Raw genomic sequence first — 19,312 nt, 5'->3', positions numbered from 1 at the left:
AATCATCTCGATCTTACCTTGAAGAGGCATCGACATTGATTTTAGTTTGTTTTGATAGAAATCATTGGAGTGTTTGGTTTTGGTTCTTGACAGGAAAGATGGAGGTGGAATGGTGGTATGGTGGTGACGGTGTAAGGTGGTGGAGCCAGGTGATAGGAGGAAGTAGGAAGAAGATGAAGAACGGTGGTGTTTGGCTTGCTTATTTGACAAAAGAATGGGGAAGGAGGGAGGTTTGAATTCCCATTGTTTTGATTGATTTCTCAAGAACAACACCTCCATTGGAGGTGTTCTTGAACGAGATGAAGAAGAAGATAGTTTGTTCTGTATCTTAAATTAATGTTTCTAATTGTTTTATTGTCATTGAAAATTAATTGTGTGTAGCTTTAAATAAATATAGTTGTGTGTACTTTGATAGGATTTTAGAAGCAACTAGGGAAGATCCCCATTTTATGGGGTTGGAAATGCCAAAGAATTGGAAAAAACAGAAACATTAATGACTTACAAATGTTAACCATTTTAATGACCAACCGCCAATAATCAAAACTTTTAGCAAAATACTTTTGCTTCCTTCACCTTAAGATCTATTTAGCATTCGGGTCTGTTAACATACGAAGAATTAGATATTATATGAATATAATTTTCTATTGCAAAATATGTAATCAAGCTACAATCATGTATCATAAAGTTCAGGCTACAATTAGTTTCACAAAAGCTACCTAATAAAAACAGTTTGTCGGGACAATATGGTTCTAAAACTTTAAAAATTGAATTTTATTAATATAACAAAAGTATGCAGGTGTAAGATGGTTCTAAAATTATAAAAAATGAATCTTAATAATAGAATATTAGGGCCAATATGGTTATAAAACTAGAAAAAATTAATCTTATTAATATGAAAAGTGTGTAGGGGCAATATTATCCTAAAAATGCAAATATATGTATTTTTTTAATATTAAAATAGTATGCAGGGGCAATTTTTCATCCTAAAACTATATAAACTAATTTTTATTAATATAAAAACAGTGTTCATAGGCAATATCATCTTAAGTCTGCAAAAATTGATTTTTTTTAATATTAAAAGAGTGCAGGCGCAATATGATTCTAAAACTTTAAAAATTGAATTTTATTAATATAAAAACAGTTTAGAGGTGCAATTTTTAAGTTCACCATCATACCCTTAGGGCAAAAGCAAGAAAAATCGGTACAATCATCAACTTGCAAACATCCATCAACAAAATATTAATATCGCAATGATTCGGCCAAACAACAAATCTTTTTTTTTTTTCAATTTATGTCCAAGGGTAAATTGGTCATATTCAGAAAGCAAGGCCTGGGTACTTACATTCATTTAATAAAGCAATGACCAAAATCATTTTGATCTCACTAAGACCAGGCCTCCCTTATTTATTTTTACTTTTAGCAACACACCTGTAAATCACCAAAAAAGGACTGAAGTACCCTTTTCAATTTTAGATAATTCAACTGAGATGATTATTAAACCAAAGCATCATTTTCACATGCTGGATGATCAATAAAAAGCTTAAACCTATTCACAATATTAAAAAACAAAAACCTTTGCAGCTATCTAATAAAAGGCTAATGAAAATTTCATCTATGGGGAGCAGAAGACCTTATGGGAAGATAACAAAACTAAAAAAAACTGATGCGCATTGTAGGGAGAAGCAATTTATGTTAAACAAAAGCTTTAACAGATTAAACTTATATGACAACAAAAGTAGTGACCATGACCTTTAAGCATGTATAGATCGTGGGAACCCAAAGGACAATAGTCAATCTGATTCTATTGGTTTCCATTCCGTTGAACTGATTGTTATATATATATATATATATATATATATATATATATATATATATATATATATATATGCACTTTATGAGGTTATGTGTATAGTGTTTGTTTTGTTCAATTACAAAACTTTATGAAAGCCTTTATATGTAACGCCTAAAAGGTAAATCTTTATATAAGTTTATAATAATCATTTAGCTCACCCAACTGCACCCGGTCCAAATACAACCACTGTAGTTCCAGTTTCTACATTTACAGCTTTACAAGCAATAGCTTCCCCTGAAAAAAAATGTGTTTTCATAAACTCATGTTCCCAAATGCATAATATATTAATCTTCATTCATTTTATTACCAATCTATATATTAAATATAGTAAAAAGACCATAAAAATTAACAAAATTTACCTGTTTATACTCGACTACTTAAGAGGCAGGGTCTGTTTGTTGGGATTGTCAGTTAGCATGTAAAAGGATGTTCTTATACTCTACTACTTAAGAGGCAGGCTCTACTGTTGAGATTGTCAAATAGCATATAAAAGAATGTTCTTAGATAACTAAAATTAGATGGCATACAAACATTTCAAAAGATTCATAGCTAATAATATATTAGAACCCCACATATCATTTGTAAATTGTAAATAACAATAATAAAACCCATACCAAGGGAGGGTGGTCATACAAAGCAACGACTGAGCATTTGCATTTGGAGTTGGTAGGTGTCCTGTTTTTCTCGTAGTGTTAGAAAACAACATGAATTTGAAATCAATTTCATAAAATTGAAATAGACACACAGACACACATTTAAATACAACTATGCACAAAAATACACAAAGATATATATATATATATATATATATATATATATATATATATATATATATATATATAAACCATATATAATGGTGGACCCTTAAGAGTTTAAGACGATGTCTTAAAAAACAAGGGGATGAGTTCTAGACCTTTGGATCTAAAAGGAACGGTGAGGATTTTGCTATCTGTAATCCATGTGAAAAGGTTTTGACCAATGAGAATCAAGAAACACATATGCACACTTTACAACTTGCCCTAATCTTTCCTTCTTCTCTTTCGGCCGTTTAAACACATTCCTTCTTTCGGAAGCCATAGAATAGAATGCTCCTACTCCTCTTGAAAGCCATTAACGACACCACAATAGTCTTGACGAAAACCCTCACCCTTTGTCACGAACATCGTTACACCCATCGACTTACGTACGTTAAACCCCACCAACAAATATGCAGCCAAAATCTCCTTCCTTTTGTCATGTTTTAACTGATTTTTGTATGGGTTTCGATTTCATGTGCTAGGGCTCAAATAATCATGAAGTCTTCCAAGATTGTAACGAACAAAGAAGATAAAGGTTTGTTTTTTTTTTTTTTTTTTACTTTGTTTGATTTTTGAGTTTTCTTCTGAATAATGTTGAATGTACCATCTTTTTTCATGTCAAAAGAACTCAAACTTGAGTCCAAATCTCCTTCTTTTTGTCCTGTGTGTTAATGGATTTTTGTGTGGGTTTCAATTTCATGTTCTAGGGCTCAAGTAATGTTGAAGTCTTCCAAGAGTGTGCCGAACAAACTAGACAAAGGTTCGTTTTTTAATTGGTTTGATTTAAGGGTTTTCTTCTCAAGAATGTTGAAGAACCACATTTTTTTTCAGGTTCAAAAATATGGACCGTACGATCCCATGGATGATGAACAAACCTCCGATTTTACTTCATGTTTTAGAATATTTACAGGTTATACTTCTGTTTATTGAATTTTTTTTGTTGAACGAACCACTATAGCCTATGTTGTTATTTTTATTGTATATTTTTTTTTTCTATCACACCCTTATTAGTTCTAGTTTACACATAAAAATTCTGATTTTGTGATTTATTTTTCTATTGTGTATTTGAATTGAAAGCAAATCAAGAAGGTATGATATCAGATTTGCACCAACAAAGTTTTATGTTATTTAGGTATTAATTATTGGTGTTTATTTTACTTCAATTAAATTAGATATATGTTTTTCTTCATTATTAACTTCAAAGTTTATGTTTATTTTTTTAGATTTGATGAGTGTGATTAAATGCTATACAAAGACTTATTGAAGGTATTTGTCCTTTTTTTAACTCTTCGCATATTTGCTAAGGTTTTGTTTACATGATATCATTAAAAAATTCAAACTTATAAGTGAATCATATTTTTATGAAACTTTTTACCCATAGAAATGGCATTGTACTTTCATTTTAGTCTATATGATCCTATTTCTTCCCTTGTAAATACAAATTAAGAAATATCATCATACATCGAATGGAACTTGTATTTGATTTAAAGAACACAAATAATTGGTTTGTATGTCACGCTTAAAAAACCAAATTTGAAAATTGCTCTATAATAACATCCTACTCTACAGTATAAGATTAGCTCTATGTAAGATTTTATGCAATCTCTTGTGTATGATGTTGCAACTTATGATATCGACTCTCACCTACTCTCATATTCTATTTTGATTTTTAAAAATCGAATTTATGTTGAATATGATAGATATTTGTTTTCAATCCGAGGATTCATGAGTCTTGAGTACAGAACAGGTATATCCAACCTACCTTCAAGTAGAAACCACCACGAAAGGTTGTGTCTTTAACTTGAAAGATGTAATGATTGTAATTATAGTTTGTGTTCAGGTAAAACCAATCTTGTTTTTTTTATTCTTTTTGTAAACCAATCTTGATGTTTTTGTTTGTGTTTGAAATTAATGATGATGGAATTCAAGATAAGTTACTGATGACCCAATTATGCTAAAACAGATGAGTTACTGGTAAGCCTTTGTCAAGAAATATTGATGTTTTTATTTGGTTTCGTGGTCGTGCAGTATCCAATTATGGAAATCAGATGCATCCATTAAAGGTTGGAGTTCAAAACAAAAAGGTGTCGTTTCATAACACTATATTTTTGTTACATATATAGAAATTCATTAACATGGTCACTAAAGGGGTGTAAGTTGCTATTTTTGATATTTACCCCTTAACCCTTCAATCCTTCAGATAAAAACAGGGGAAAACATGAAAAGCTTGGATATATATAAAGAATGATGAGGTTTAGTTGATTGGAGATAGAAAGTTGTGGACACCCTTATCCAAGATCAAGGGTAATGCGGTAGGTCTTTAAACATTACACTTTAATAAATAGTAAAAATAACCTAGGTCTAAAGTGGTCTTCTGATTCTATTACAGGAAGCTATTGGGCTTTTTTTTTTTTTTTTACTATGGTGGTAGTTGAAGGAATAACCAAATCAAAACCAAGGAATAACGAAATCATATAAACAAGCCACTTACATGAAAAATCATGTAATAATCTGTATCTTGACTTGTGTAAATCTCTTTTTTCTCTGTTGTGACATGTGTAGTTTTTGTAAATGGTTTTAGACCAAAAGAAAAAAATAATATCTATCCTGACCTGTAGGTGATATTTGCCTTTTTGCTGGTAAAAGCCCTTGAAGATGCTTATCTTGTTGTAAATGCTCTTCAGGAGGATAAAGTGATGAACACACAACTATTAACATGCTTGAGGACCTCCATTATGTTGGATATCTAGCACTTAATGTGTACATCATTGAGGTATTTTGATTTCCTTTTTTATCACATCCTATCTGGAATATGGAACACAGATCAACTTTAATTTACTTTTTATTAATAATAAAAAAATAAAAGAAAAAAAAATTGTTTTTATTAATTCTTTCGCATGTTCTTTTATTTCTTTCTCTGTATGGTGCTATTTTGGGGAGGGGGGGGGGGTACTTCTTGAGGTGTGTTTTTTCCCTCATTGTACAGGATCTACAAAGCTGACAATAAATCTGATTATAAGTTTCATAGATATTTACAAGGAATCTGTTGTGAATCTATTCTGTAATAATATGTTTGTAGTGAAATGCCATGGTATGATGTTGCTGACGTGTAAAAGTTCATGGTTTGAAGGCATAGTTTGCTGATACTGATCACATTTAATGTCTACAAGCTCTGGTGTTGTCAACTCTTGACAATTTGGCCCTTAACCTAGGCTTGAACTCATCACGGGTTAGTTGCTTGGAAACAAATTAGTCACGTGGTATACAAGCAGAAGAAATTCAAATGGCAGGAATACTAAAGAAAATATGCGAGTGGTATTTTGGTCCAAACCGTGTAACCCTTGGTTGCTGTCTAAAAGTACATGTCGTTGCTGCTGAGTTTGGTGAGGCAGATCACTCAAGTTTTTTTTTTTTTTATTTTTTTTATTTTTTATCAGATGGCTTGGTTGTTCATCCTCAGAATAAGAGCTTGTTGTTGCTGCTACCTCCTAGGAATCCCCTCAATTGGCCACAACTTTTCATCTTTAAGTCATATTTATATAAACACCTTGTGTTTTGGTGATATTATGAACTAGGCTGTTTCTTATCTTTTGTATGTCTATTTTCTATAACTGGTCCAGCTTGCTGGAAGTTGGTTGTTTTCTATAGTTATAATAATATCCAGTCGTTCAAAAAAAAGCCATCTAGACAATGGAGTTTGTTAAATCATCATTAGTGACCGTTATTTCATAATTTTTATAATTCAGTTTCTAATGACAAATAAACAATGTTGACTGAACTCTAAGAAATGTTTACTAGAATAAGCAATACACATCTATTTTGGTTATAAGAAATGTACTACTTTCCTAATCAAAATAGTAATCTACTGACTTTTATAAAGTAATTTTCTATTTCTTTAACACATTTTTTTTATTATCTTAAACAAATAACAATGTACTTTATAAAAATAACTTATGTTTTGCTCGATTGAACCTCTATATGGATTTTGGTCTCTCAAATCTGAGTGGAAACTCCTATGTGCAGCTTGAATGTATTAAAATTTACTTGAATGAACGCACGGAGCATCTATAATAAGACAAGACATTAAATGTATGTTCATTATGTTATGTAAAATTTATATTATAAAAAGGGAGCTTGCGCTCTTTGACAAAACAAAAAACAATATTCGTATAATTCATTTTTTTCAAAACAATTATTAGTTTTTGTGTTATAATTATTAACTAAACAAAATTAATACTTGTATAATATTTTTTTTTTCAAAAAAAATATTTCTAAAAGTTATTAAAATAGAAAACCATGTAAATAAAAGAAATCCTATTAAAATTACAAAGAAACTTGATGACTAGAGTATATAAATTTATAGAAAAATTAAGAGGCCGCTAAACCAAAATGAATCTTACAAATTTATAGTTACTTTAAAATTAAGATGCTAATAAATTTAAATCATTCTTACAACCTTAAAAATTAAGAGGCTAAAAGAGTCCAAAAAGATCAACATACTTTAATTTTTATTACGAAACCGCTTAGCGATAGAAAACTAACCGCTGAAAGAACCTATTTGTTGTTGTCGCATCTACTACGTACATAGCCAGAAATTATCTACCGAAAGAAATATTCAGCACAAAACAATCCGTCAAAAGACTAAACGAACCATCAGACACGAAAAAAGAACTATTCACCGAAAAGAATCTATTCATAATTAAAAAGAAACTATTCACCGATCATAATCTATGTGACGACCGTCGAAAGGAAACCAATCGTCGCAAATGACTATCTGATAGACAACAACCCGCTAAAAGGCTAAAACGAAAAACAAACTAATCATCGCATTGAAACTATCAGCCGTAAGGAATAATCTGCGCCGTCGCATCGCGTGGGTACGCTACTAGTATATATATATATATACACATACATACATATATATATATATATATATATATATATATATATATATATATATATATATATATATATATATATATATATATATATATGTTCAGGTTTATTTGAGATCATTCTAATTTTGTGAGACCGTGAAACCAAATCTAAAAATAATTTTAAAATGCAAAATAAATGGAAAAATCCAAAAATTCTTTTTTTAAATATTATTTTCGGAACTTGAATTAACTAAAAAAAAAAAAAATAAATAAAAAAAATCCCGTTCTTTTTTTTTTTTGAAAAATACGTTAAATATTCTAAATAGAATATTACACTGACATATTCTAAAAAATAATTTTAAAATGTAAAATAAATGGAAAAATATAAAAATTCTTTTTTAAATATTATTTTCAGAACTTGAATTAACTAAAAAAAATAAAAAACAATAAAAAATATCCTATTTTTTTTAAAAAATACGTGAAATATTCTAAATAGAATATTACACTGTACATATTCTAAAAATAATTTTAAAATGCAAAATAAATGGAAAAATCAAAAAATTCATTTTTTAATTATTATTTTCGGAACTTGAATTAATTAAAAAAAATAAAAAAAAAATAAAAAAAATGCGTATCACGGTCTCACAAAATTAGGTCGTCTCATATGAACCTAACCCTATATATATATATATATATATATATATATATATATATATATATATATATATATATATATATATATATATATATATGACACAAATACATTCCAATAGTCTGCTGATAACATACTTGTAGAAATAATGAGGAAGAGATAAGGGAACACATGAAAATTAGATGGCGACGACTTCTAATCAGAGGTGTGGAAAACGAAATAAATTCAAATAAACTTAAAACGTCTGATTTTTCAACTTCTAAAAATATTTTTAGTAAACCTATAAATAAACGTGCATAGTAATAGCTCAAATCCTTGAAATACTATAAAGTTTCATAATATACTTGTTATAATATGCAATGTCACATAAAAATCATATAATTTTGTATGAATTAGTATTTGTTGTGTGAATCGGTTATTTCATGACAAAATAACCATACTACATACACGGTAAGTTTATACTATGGTAAATTGTTAAAGAATAATATTTTTATAAACTAGATTTATTGTATTTTTGCCTGAACAAGAAATTGATTTGTATAAGCAAAATATTAAGACACGTGTATTCTCCCCCAAAATAATTAAAATATTAAAAACGGGCCGTAAGCACTCACACTTGAAGTGTGAGTTTCTATCGTTCGAATTCGGTTTGTTTGAGAAGTTTGACGTGAGAAGCCGCAAATCCACAATTCTTGAGCTTTAAAATAATTTCGAGTCCATTTTGTAACGCACTTAAACTATTAGGGGATAATTCGTAACTTCACTAAAGTATAGGGATTGTTTGGTAATTTAATTAACCAAAGGAGGACTAATGTGGATAAAATAATTTCAAAGGAGGGGTTGTTTGGAATAAATGGATTCAATGACTGACGATTGGACTAATCTTGTAAGGTATTTGTCAAATGAGGGTCAATTTTGAGAAATTTAAATGTAAGTTTGAGTTAAATTTGACTTTTGACTGAGTCAAAATCAAAACCCGTTATCTGTTTGAGGATCCGGTGAAATCGATCAAATGACTCAACACAGAAAAGGGGCGTCGTCTTCCTCTGATTAGGTCTCCGTCTTTATCTGATCGGGCAAGATCACGAAGGAAACACATAGCGGCCAGAGGTCCGACGACTTCGGATCGCTTATAGGCTAAGGGAAGTGTCGTCGGTGGTCGATGAGGCCGAAGAGGACGGAGGGAAGGCTTGATCCTCGTCTGATTCGAGAAAGTGGAAAATCACGAAGGAAATCGAAGGAGGTGGCGCGACGGTGGTTTTTCGTGACCGGTAGCCGAGAATCGAGGGAAATCGGATCCTCGATCATTGACTGACCGAGATGAGAAAAGAAAGAAACGGGATGCGGTAGGGCAGCAGCGAGGGTGGACGGGGTCCGAAGAAATGGAGGGCGTGAAGAAGCAGCGAAGTCTTCCTCGTCTCTTCCAGCTGCGAGGTGTGAGGTCCGGACACCGCAAGCAGCGGTAGCAGTGAAGACAGGACCATTTGACCCTAAAGCAATCCAATGAAATGCAATGCGTTGGTAAGCCATCCTGTAATTAGCTATATACATCAGTTATATATCGTTGAATAATTTTCAGTTTAATCCCAAAGAGAGGGTAAATCAGATGCAAAAAAAAAAAAAAAAAAAAAAAAAAAAAAAAAAAAAAAAAAAAAAAAAAAAAAACAAAGTAATACCCAGAAGAGAGAAACTCATCGATCTAAACAGATGCATATAATTTGAGAAAAATATGTTTCCAATTAACCATATAGAATCTAATTGATTAGCAGAATCATCTCGATCTTACCTTGAAGAGGCATCAACATTGATTTTAGTTTGTTTTGATAGAAATCATTGGAGTGTTTGGTTTTGGTTCTTGACAGGAAAGATGGAGGTGGAATGGTGGTAGGGTGGTGACGGTGTAAGGTGGTGGAGCCAGGTGATAGGAGGAAGTAGGAAGAAGATGAAGAACGATGGTGTTTGGCTTGCTTATTTGACAAAAGAATGGGGAAGGAGGGAGGTTTGAATTCCCATTGTTTTGATTGATTTCTCAAGAACAACACCTCCATTGGAGGTGTTCTTGAACGAGATGAAGAAGAAGATAGTTTGTTCTGTATCTTAAATTAATGTTTCTAATTGTTTTATTGTCATTGAAAATTAATTGTGTGTAGCTTTAAATAAATATATTTGTGTGTACTTTGATAGGATTTTAGAAGCAACTAGAGAAGATCCCCATTTTACGGGGTTGGAAATGCCAAAGAATTGGAAAAAACAGAAACATTAATGACTTACAAATGTTAACCATTTTAATGACCAACCGCCAATAATCAAAACTTTTAGCAAAATACTTTTGCTTCCTTCACCTTAAGATCTATTTACCATTCGGGTCTGTTAACATAGGAAGAATTAGATATCATATGAATATAATATTCTATTGTAGAACATGTAATCAAGCTACAATCAAGTATCATACAGTTCAGGCTACAAGTAGTTTCACAAAACGTACCTGATAAAAACAGTTTGCCGGGACAATATGGTTCTAAAACTTTAAAAATTTAATTTTATTAATATAACAAAAGTGTGCAGGTGTAAGATGGTTCTAAAATTATAAAAAATGAATCTTAATAATATAATATTAGGGGCAATATGGTTATAAAACTAAAAAAAATTAATCTTATTAATATGAAAAGTGTGTAGGGGCAATATAGTCCTAAAAATGCAAATATTTATTTTTTTTAATATTAAAATAGTGTGCAGGGGCAATTTTTCATCCTAAAACTATATAAACTAATTTTTATTAATATAAAAACAGGGTTCATGGGCAATATCATCCTAAGTCTGCAAAAATTGATTTTTTTTTTCATATTAAAAGAGTGCAGGTGCAATATGGTTCTAAAACTTTAAAAATTGAATTTTATTAATATAAAAACAGTTTACAGGTGCAATTTTTAAGTTCACCATCAAACCCTTAGGCTAAAAGCCAGAAAAATCAGTACAATCATCAACTTGCAAACATCCATCAACAAAATATTAATACCGCAATGATTCGGCCAAAACAACAAATCTTTTTTTTTTTCAATTTATGTCCAAGGGTAAAGTGGTCATATTCAGAAATCAACGCCTGGGTACTTACATTCATTTAATAATGCAATGACCAAAATCATTTTGATCTCACTAAGACCAGGCCTCCCTTATTTATTTTTACTTTTAGCAACACACCTGTAAATCACCAAAAAAGGACTAAGTACCCTTTTCAATGTTAGATAATTCAAATGAGATGATTATCAAACCAAAGCATCATTTTCACATGCTAGTTGATCAATAAAAAGCTTAAACCTATTCACAATATTAAAAAACAAAAACCTTTGCAGCTATCTAATAAAAGGCTAATGAAAATTTCATCTATGGGGAGCAGAAGACCTTATGGGAAGATAACAAAACTAAAAAAAACTGATGCGCATTGTAGGGAGAAGCAATTTATGTTAAACTAAAGCTTTAATAGATTAAACTTATATGACAACAAAAGTAGTGACCACGACCTTTAAGCATGTATAGATCATGGGAAACCAAAGGACAATAGTTAATCTGATTCTATTGGTTTCCATTCCGTTGAACTGATTGTTAGTTATATATATATATGTATGTATATATATATATATATATATATATATATATATATATATATATATATAGATATATGCACTTTATGAGGTTATGTGTATAGTGTTTGTTTTGTTCAATTACAAAACATTATGAAAGTCTTTATATGTAACGCCTAAAAGGTAAATCTTTATATAAGTTTATAATAATCATTTAGCATGCCCAACTGCACCCGGTCCATATACAACCACTGTAGTTCCAGTTTCTACATTTGCAGCTCTATAAGCAATAGCTTCGCCTGAAAAAAAAAATGTGTTTTCATAAACTCAAGTTCCCAAGTGCATAATATATTAATCTTCATTCATTTTATTACCAATCTATATATTAAATATAGTAAAAAGACCATAAAAATTAACAAAATTTACCTGTTTATACTCGACTACTTAAGAGGCAGGGTCTGTTTGTTGGGATTGTCAGTTAGCATGTAAAAGTATGTTCTTATACTCTACTACTTAAGAGGCAGGCTCTGTTGTTGAGATTGTCAGATAGCATATAAAAGAATGTTCTTAGATATCTAAAATCAGATGGCATACAAACATTTCAAAAGATTCATAGCTAATAATATATTAGAACCCCACATATCATTTGTAAATTGTAAATAACAATAATAAAACCCATACCAAGGGAGGGTGGTCATACAAAGCAACGACTGAGCATTTGCATGTGGAGTTTGTAGGTGTCCTTTTTTTCTCATAGTGTTAGAAAACAACATGAATTTGAAATCAATTTCATAAAATTGATACAGACACACAGACACACATTTAAATACAACTATGCACAAAAATACACAAAGATACATACATATATATATATACATATATATATATATATATATATATATATATATATATATATATATATATATATATATATATATATATATGACACAAATACATTCCAATAGTCTGCTGATAACATACTTGTAGAAATAAAGAGGAAGAGATAAGGGAACACATGAAAATTAGATGGCGACGACTTCTAATCAGAGGTGAGGAGAACGAAATAAATTCAACTGAACGGAGTAAAGCCCTAATCGATTATCGTAGGTAAAAGCAAAACCTAGATTTTTGTTTTTGGAGCTCATAGCGGTGGAAACAAGGCCGCAACGCAATCGAATTTCGATGATGAGAATAGTCGATTGAAATTGTAGGTTGGCATAGTAAGGTGAGCTTACTCCAATTAATAAAGGATGTTTTGAGTTCGTAGAGATATATCAAGTATACAATTTATTTTGTATATATGTTAACATCAGAAACATCGACACAGGTAAACCCAAAAAAATGATTAAGCTAAATGAAGTAAATCAAGAGAAAAAAAAAAGACGACTATGACAGATCAATTTTGACCATAACATACCTGAAGAAGAATATAGAAGCAATCCCAAAAGCTCATGGTGGCGACGTTCATAGGTTCTTGTCGACATAGAGGCCGAAGCAGGAAGGTAGTGTGTATTCGAAGAGACGTATCAAAAGATATGAAAAAAACAATTATGGTAGGTTAAGGGATAGGGTTTATGCTTTGCAAACCAACTGTCAATTGATCACGCTAGATAGATCAGAGGTCGGAGTAGTGTGGGAGACAAAAAGGGTAGTGGTGGGAACCATCTAGAAAGAAAAAGACAGGAGATAAGGGAGATAAGGCGGTGGAGAATAATCGAGAAGCATCTGAGACAAAAAGTCAAAGGCGGTGGATTAGAACTTTAAAAAAAAATTCCAGCCAATTCCAGTGAAGAACTGTTCACAAAAGGGGTTCTCTTATAATATATTATATAATGTATCAAAAGGAAACCTGTAGGGAAGGAAGAGTGATAGAATGAGAGAAATCATTCCCTTTACATTGTATAACCGATTTGTATTTCCATATATGGATTTTCTAGATTTTAGCATGTAAGATGTTGTATAACCGATTTGTATTTCCATATAGGGTTTTGATTCTTCATGGATTATGATGTTTTGCATGCTTATTCTTGCCTAATACCTTATATACATGTGCCTAGACAAAACCCTTGAAGTGATTTACAGATTTCATGGTCCAATTTCAGCCAACCCGCCGAGTGACTCGTGTAATTCTCGCGACTTGCCGTGTCGGACATGGACTCGACGAGTAGAGTCGGGGAAACATGTGCATGATTGATTTTAATTATAATTTATGTTTCTGGATTTTGTATCTTTTTTTTTTTTTTTTTGCAGAAGTTATGTTTAACAGGAGGCAGAGTTCTTGTGCAAACCAAAAGGACTTTCCTTGGTTGAATTTCCCACGAATCGAGTCCGCTTCAACGATGCGGAAGTGGAAGAAGAAGTTGGCCGACATAAGGAAAAAAGAAGTTTATGTGACTAATAGGATAGATTGGGATTGGTTACAGAGTGTACGCTATGAAGAGGAGTTAGCTCCTTATCTTTTGAAGGAGTTTACCCATGAAGGAGAAACGATGATTTGTGATGGGTGGAGCCGGGTCTTTCGAATTCAAGAGCTGGTGTATTTGGAGCTATGCTTAGAGTTCTTCTCCACGGTGTCTTTTACGCGCGGGGGGGGGGGGGGGGTGGATTGTTATCACCCAGCAAGTTTTAGTGTCTGCCTGATGGGTTTTAGCCATAAGAACTTTCCTATGTGTGCATGCAAAACCCTAATGCTTGGATCTAGGATTTCTAATCAAACATGCTTTGAATCCAAGACTTCTAATGACTATTTAGGTGTAATAACAATATTGAAACAGATCTAGAATCATACCTTTGAATTCCTTGTTGATCTTGTTGTCTTGGAGCTTTTAGAGTCACAATTGTCACTCCTCTAATGGCTTACAAACACCAACTAGCAAAGAGGATGATTTGGGAGAGAGGAGGGGGGAGGAATTCGGCTAGAGTCTCTCTACTTTAGATGGGATGTCAAATTCTCTCAGCCATAGGGTCTATTTATACTTGTAGACTCCTTAAGGGTTACAACTTAAACCCTAATTGGATAACTTATACTTTAATTTAATCCATATCCTTTCCTTGATAACCCCATGGACGATTTTGGCTTATCCTAGCCTTAGAAATCGTCCAATCCTTTATCAATAAGGATTTACAGTCTAAAGTGTAACTATCAAACAATTGACAGTTTATACCCTCTTATTTAATTAATCTCTTTAAGTCACCAAATTAACTCCAATTAATTATATGACTTATATTAATCAAATAACAATATATTATTCTTTATATTATTCTCATAATATACTAATAATATATACTCTCTCTTAATAAATCATCCTATCAAGTTGCTATGGTGAAGGCAACCCAAAAGGACCATGCACAATCGGGTCAAATACTTGCCTAATATAGTTGCAGCCTTAGACACTATTGCAACAGTCTCCCACTTGGATAAGTCTAGTAACTATATGCGCAGGTACATTCCGATTTGCAATCGTAGCTCTCAAAGACGCGGTCAAACTCTGATCTAATCAATCTTGTCCTTTAGATAAGGGATCATACAATCCTTTGTTAGATATCATGCTGACAATACTATGGAATAGTTAGTCTTGCATTTGGTTTCTCGATCTCCGATTTATTTGTCATAGAACTTAATCGAACACATCAATTCAGTTCTGACCGGGCCGAGCACATAAGTCAAATCAAATCATCGAGCGGCCAGCATATCACTTTTTCCTTCTTAGGATAAAAGTTACAGATAAACTTCGACTGATATGCATTTACTTACTCATTAACCAACTACACATAACAATGCGTTTTATAACATCGAGTTACCAATGCGTTTTCGCATTATCAATGTACAATCAGTTGACCAATAACAAACCATATATCTAGGTTTTAAGACTATATGATATTATCGTCTCGCGATCACCCTTTTATATCATATTCCATAAGGTGATTCCAGCAAGCGCGGGTTTGTTCCAATGCTCAAACCTAGTTCATAAGCACTCATGAACGTTGCATCAATCTTTTGCTATGTCTAACACCATTTAGACACTCTACACACCTATTCATGACAATCTTCATTCATATCTACTTCCGACATATGAACAATTGTGGACTATTTGAACAATTCGATTATTCTTAATAAACTCAATTATTCTGGAAGTCAGAACATGCAAAGTGAAACAATAGTTAAACAATTAACATAAGCAGTAACATTACTTATAAATAAAACTCCTTTATTTAAGCATCAAATGTCAATTACATTTATCTATTACACATTTCTAATACTATCTAATCTATGCTAATATCATCCTTCAGCCCAATACTCCTAGCATGCTGCAAGTGCTTAACCCTACTCAGTCCCTTCGTAAGCGGATCTGCTGGGTTATCTTCTGATGATACTCTCTTTACTACGAGTTTTCCTTCTTCTACATGATGTCTTATGAAGTGATATTTTCTGTCAATATGTCGTGATATACCATGATCTCTCGGTTCCTTGGTCAAGGTAACCGCTCCTTCATTATAACAGAAAATCTCCATGGGCTCCTTTATGGCAGGTACAACTCCAAGATCACCAATGAAGTTCTTTAGCCATATTGCCTCCTTCGACGCTTCGCTTGCTGCGATGTACTCTGATTCACACGTTGAATCAGCTACAGTTTCCTGCTTGGAACTCTTCCAAGTCACTGCTCCTCCATTCAGGGTAAAGACCCAGCCCGACTGCGAATGATAGTTGTCCTTGTCGGTCTGAAAACTGGTGTCACTATACCCTCGCACCTTCAAGTCATCACTCCCTCCAAGGACTAAGAACCATTCCTTCATCCTCCGAAGGTACTTAAGGATATTCTTCACTACAACCCAATGGGCTCTGCCAGGATTCACTTGATATCTACTAACCATGCTCAAAGCAAAGGCTACATCAGGGCGAGTACAAGTCATAGCGTACATGATTGAGCCTACTGCGGAAGCGTATGGTACTCGGCTCATTTCAGCTATCTCAGCTTCGGTACTCGGACTTTGAGTCTTACTCAACTTGGCATTGCTTTGTATCGGTAATTCTCCCTTCTTCGAGTTTTCCATACTAAAACGTTTTAGTACCTTCTCTAAGTAAGTGTTCTGACTAAGTCCTATTAGTCTCTTACTTCTTTCTCTTACTATCCTTATTCCCAAAATATAGGAAGCCTCTCCGAGCTCCTTCATAGCGAAGCACTTCCCGAGCCAGGACTTAACCTCTTGCAGAGTCGGGACGTCGTTTCCTATGAGTAATATGTCATCGACATATAGATCGAGGAAGCTTACTACACTCCCACTTGCTTTGACATATACACACGATTCATCTTCACTTCGTACAAATCCAAACTCTTTGACTTTCTCATCGAAGCAAAGATTCCACCTGCGAGACGCTTGCTTTAGTCCATAAATGGACTTCTCAAGCTTACACACTCTATTCGGATGCTTCGGATCCACAAACCCCTTTGGCTGAGCCATGTAAACATCCTCAGCCAACTTCCCGTTAAGGAAAGCGGTCTTGACATCCATTTGCCAAATCTCATAATCATGAAATGTGGCAATAGCTAGCATCACTCTAATAGATTTTATCTTTGCAACCGGTGAGAAGGTATCTTCATAGTCAACTCCGGGAGTTTGAGTAAAGCCCTTCGCAACTAATCGCGCTTTAAACGTGTGTACCTTTCCATACACGTCGGTCTTCTTCTTGAAGATCCATTTGCACCCAATGGTCTTACGTCCAGGCACATTATCAACCAAATTCCAAACTTGGTTATTATACATGGATTGGATCTCGCTATCCATTGCCTCTTTCCATTTCGCAGACTCCGGGCCTGCCATGGCTTCCTTATAACTATTAGGTTCATCAAGATTTATTAGTGTACTATCACTAATATATGTGTCCCCTTCGGTAGTAATGTGAAAACCATACAACTAGGGTTGAAACCTAACTCTCTCGAAACGTCTAAGAGGTAATGATATGTCAATCAGTTCAACCGGAGTTTCCTCCTCGGGTTGAGCGCCAGCGGTAGAGGTTCCTTCATCCATCGACTCTTGAATCTCTTCAAGATCAATTTGCTTCCCACTGTCTCCTTCGCCTATGAGTTCGCGCTCTCGGAAAACTCCTCTCCTCGCAATAAAGACAACACTGTCCTTCGGTCTATAGAAGAGATATCCAAAGGATTTCTGCGGGTAGCCGATGAAAATACATCGCTCACTACGAGGTTCAAGCTTGTCGTGAGTATCTCGTCTTACGAAAGCCTCGCAACCCCAAACCTTGATATGTGCTAACGAAGGAGCTTTCCTCGTCCACATCTCATGAGGTGTTTTGGCAACCTTCTTAGTAGGGACTCGGTTAAGGATATGGGCGGCAGTCTCTAAGGCATACCCCCAAAAAGAGATAGATAGCGAAGCATGACTCATCATAGAGCAAACCATGTCCAACAAGGTTCGATTACGCCTTTCTGCCACACCATTCAATTGTGTTGTCCTAGGTGGCGTCAATTGTGAAAGTATTCCACACTCCTTGAGATAATCGTGGAATTCAAGACTTAGGTACTCTCCTCCTTGATTGGATCGAAGCATCTTGATCTTCCTGTGTCACACCCCAAAACCGGAACGACAGAAACGTTCTGGGTGGATGACGTCATGTCAAGTATCACAACACATGCATTATAGTAATCAAAGTACAACAAAACATTGCATTAATAGTAATAGTTTTACAAGGTTTCGTTACAACGATTTAAAGTAATACAAGTAATAGAATAAATACAGCGTGGTACTAGCTATCTTCATCAACAGCTCCGGGGATGTACCTGTCTAATGCTAACCTGAGAAAACAAGTTATTTGAAAAGCGAGTATCAGAATTTTTACAAATGCTGGTGAGTTCATAAGCATTTAGTGACATTTCATTCAAATAACTTAAGAAAGTAATAGTTTAAGAGATTTCAGTGTATTAGAGTCCCTTCCAGAAAATCCTATATTTTCTTTAATAAAAGCAACCTTCTACCAAGACTGGTCAGTGATGTGGGGTAAAAAGTAGTTTTCCCTAAATTGCTATCATTATCAAAATACTGAATTTGATTATTGAGGAAAGCAACGACATCAGGGAATATCATATGCCTCAGCAGTGAGGACTGCTGACTAAGGCAAAGAACCATAGACTCCAGGAAAGTATCAAACAAACGACACACCTGGTTCAGTCTAACAAGTGGAGACACAGACCCCAGAAGGTACCAAATGAAAGGTACAACTAGTAAGGTCTAAACAGTGAATACAGACCGCAGACAATGTCTAATGAAAGATACGTCTAGCAAGGTCTAGAACGGTGAACACAGTGAATACCGTGATTACAGTGGATTCTGTGAATACAATGGGTACAGACCCCAGACAATATCAAATGAAAAATACATCTTGTAAGGTCAAATGTACATCTTGTAAGGTCAAACAGAGATAACAGACCCCAGACGGTATCAAATAAAAGATACATCTTGTAAGGTCAAAACAGAGATAACAGACCCCAGACGGTATCAAATGAAAGATACATCTTGTAAGGTCAAAGCAGTGTGACTCTGAA

General features: G+C 33.4%; 1 long non-coding RNA gene across 1 annotated transcript; it reads left to right on the top strand.

Moving 5' to 3' along the window:
• The first annotated feature begins 3,111 nt into the window (after positions 1–3,111).
• LOC145006246 (uncharacterized) lies at positions 3,112–5,416 on the top strand. Its single transcript, XR_013662844.1, has 6 exons — positions 3,112–3,184; positions 3,357–3,409; positions 3,481–4,733; positions 4,850–4,961; positions 5,039–5,152; positions 5,268–5,416. It is a non-coding gene; the product is annotated as an uncharacterized LOC145006246 (long non-coding RNA).
• Positions 5,417–19,312: the final 13,896 nt, after the last annotated feature.

This window comes from Lactuca saligna, chromosome 7 (genome assembly GCF_052625555.1).
Source record: "Lactuca saligna cultivar CGN05327 chromosome 7, ASM5262555v1, whole genome shotgun sequence".
NCBI lineage: Eukaryota > Viridiplantae > Streptophyta > Magnoliopsida > Asterales > Asteraceae > Lactuca > Lactuca saligna.
The sequence above is the reverse complement of the archived record's forward strand: the minus strand, read 5'-3'. Positions and strand labels throughout refer to the sequence as shown.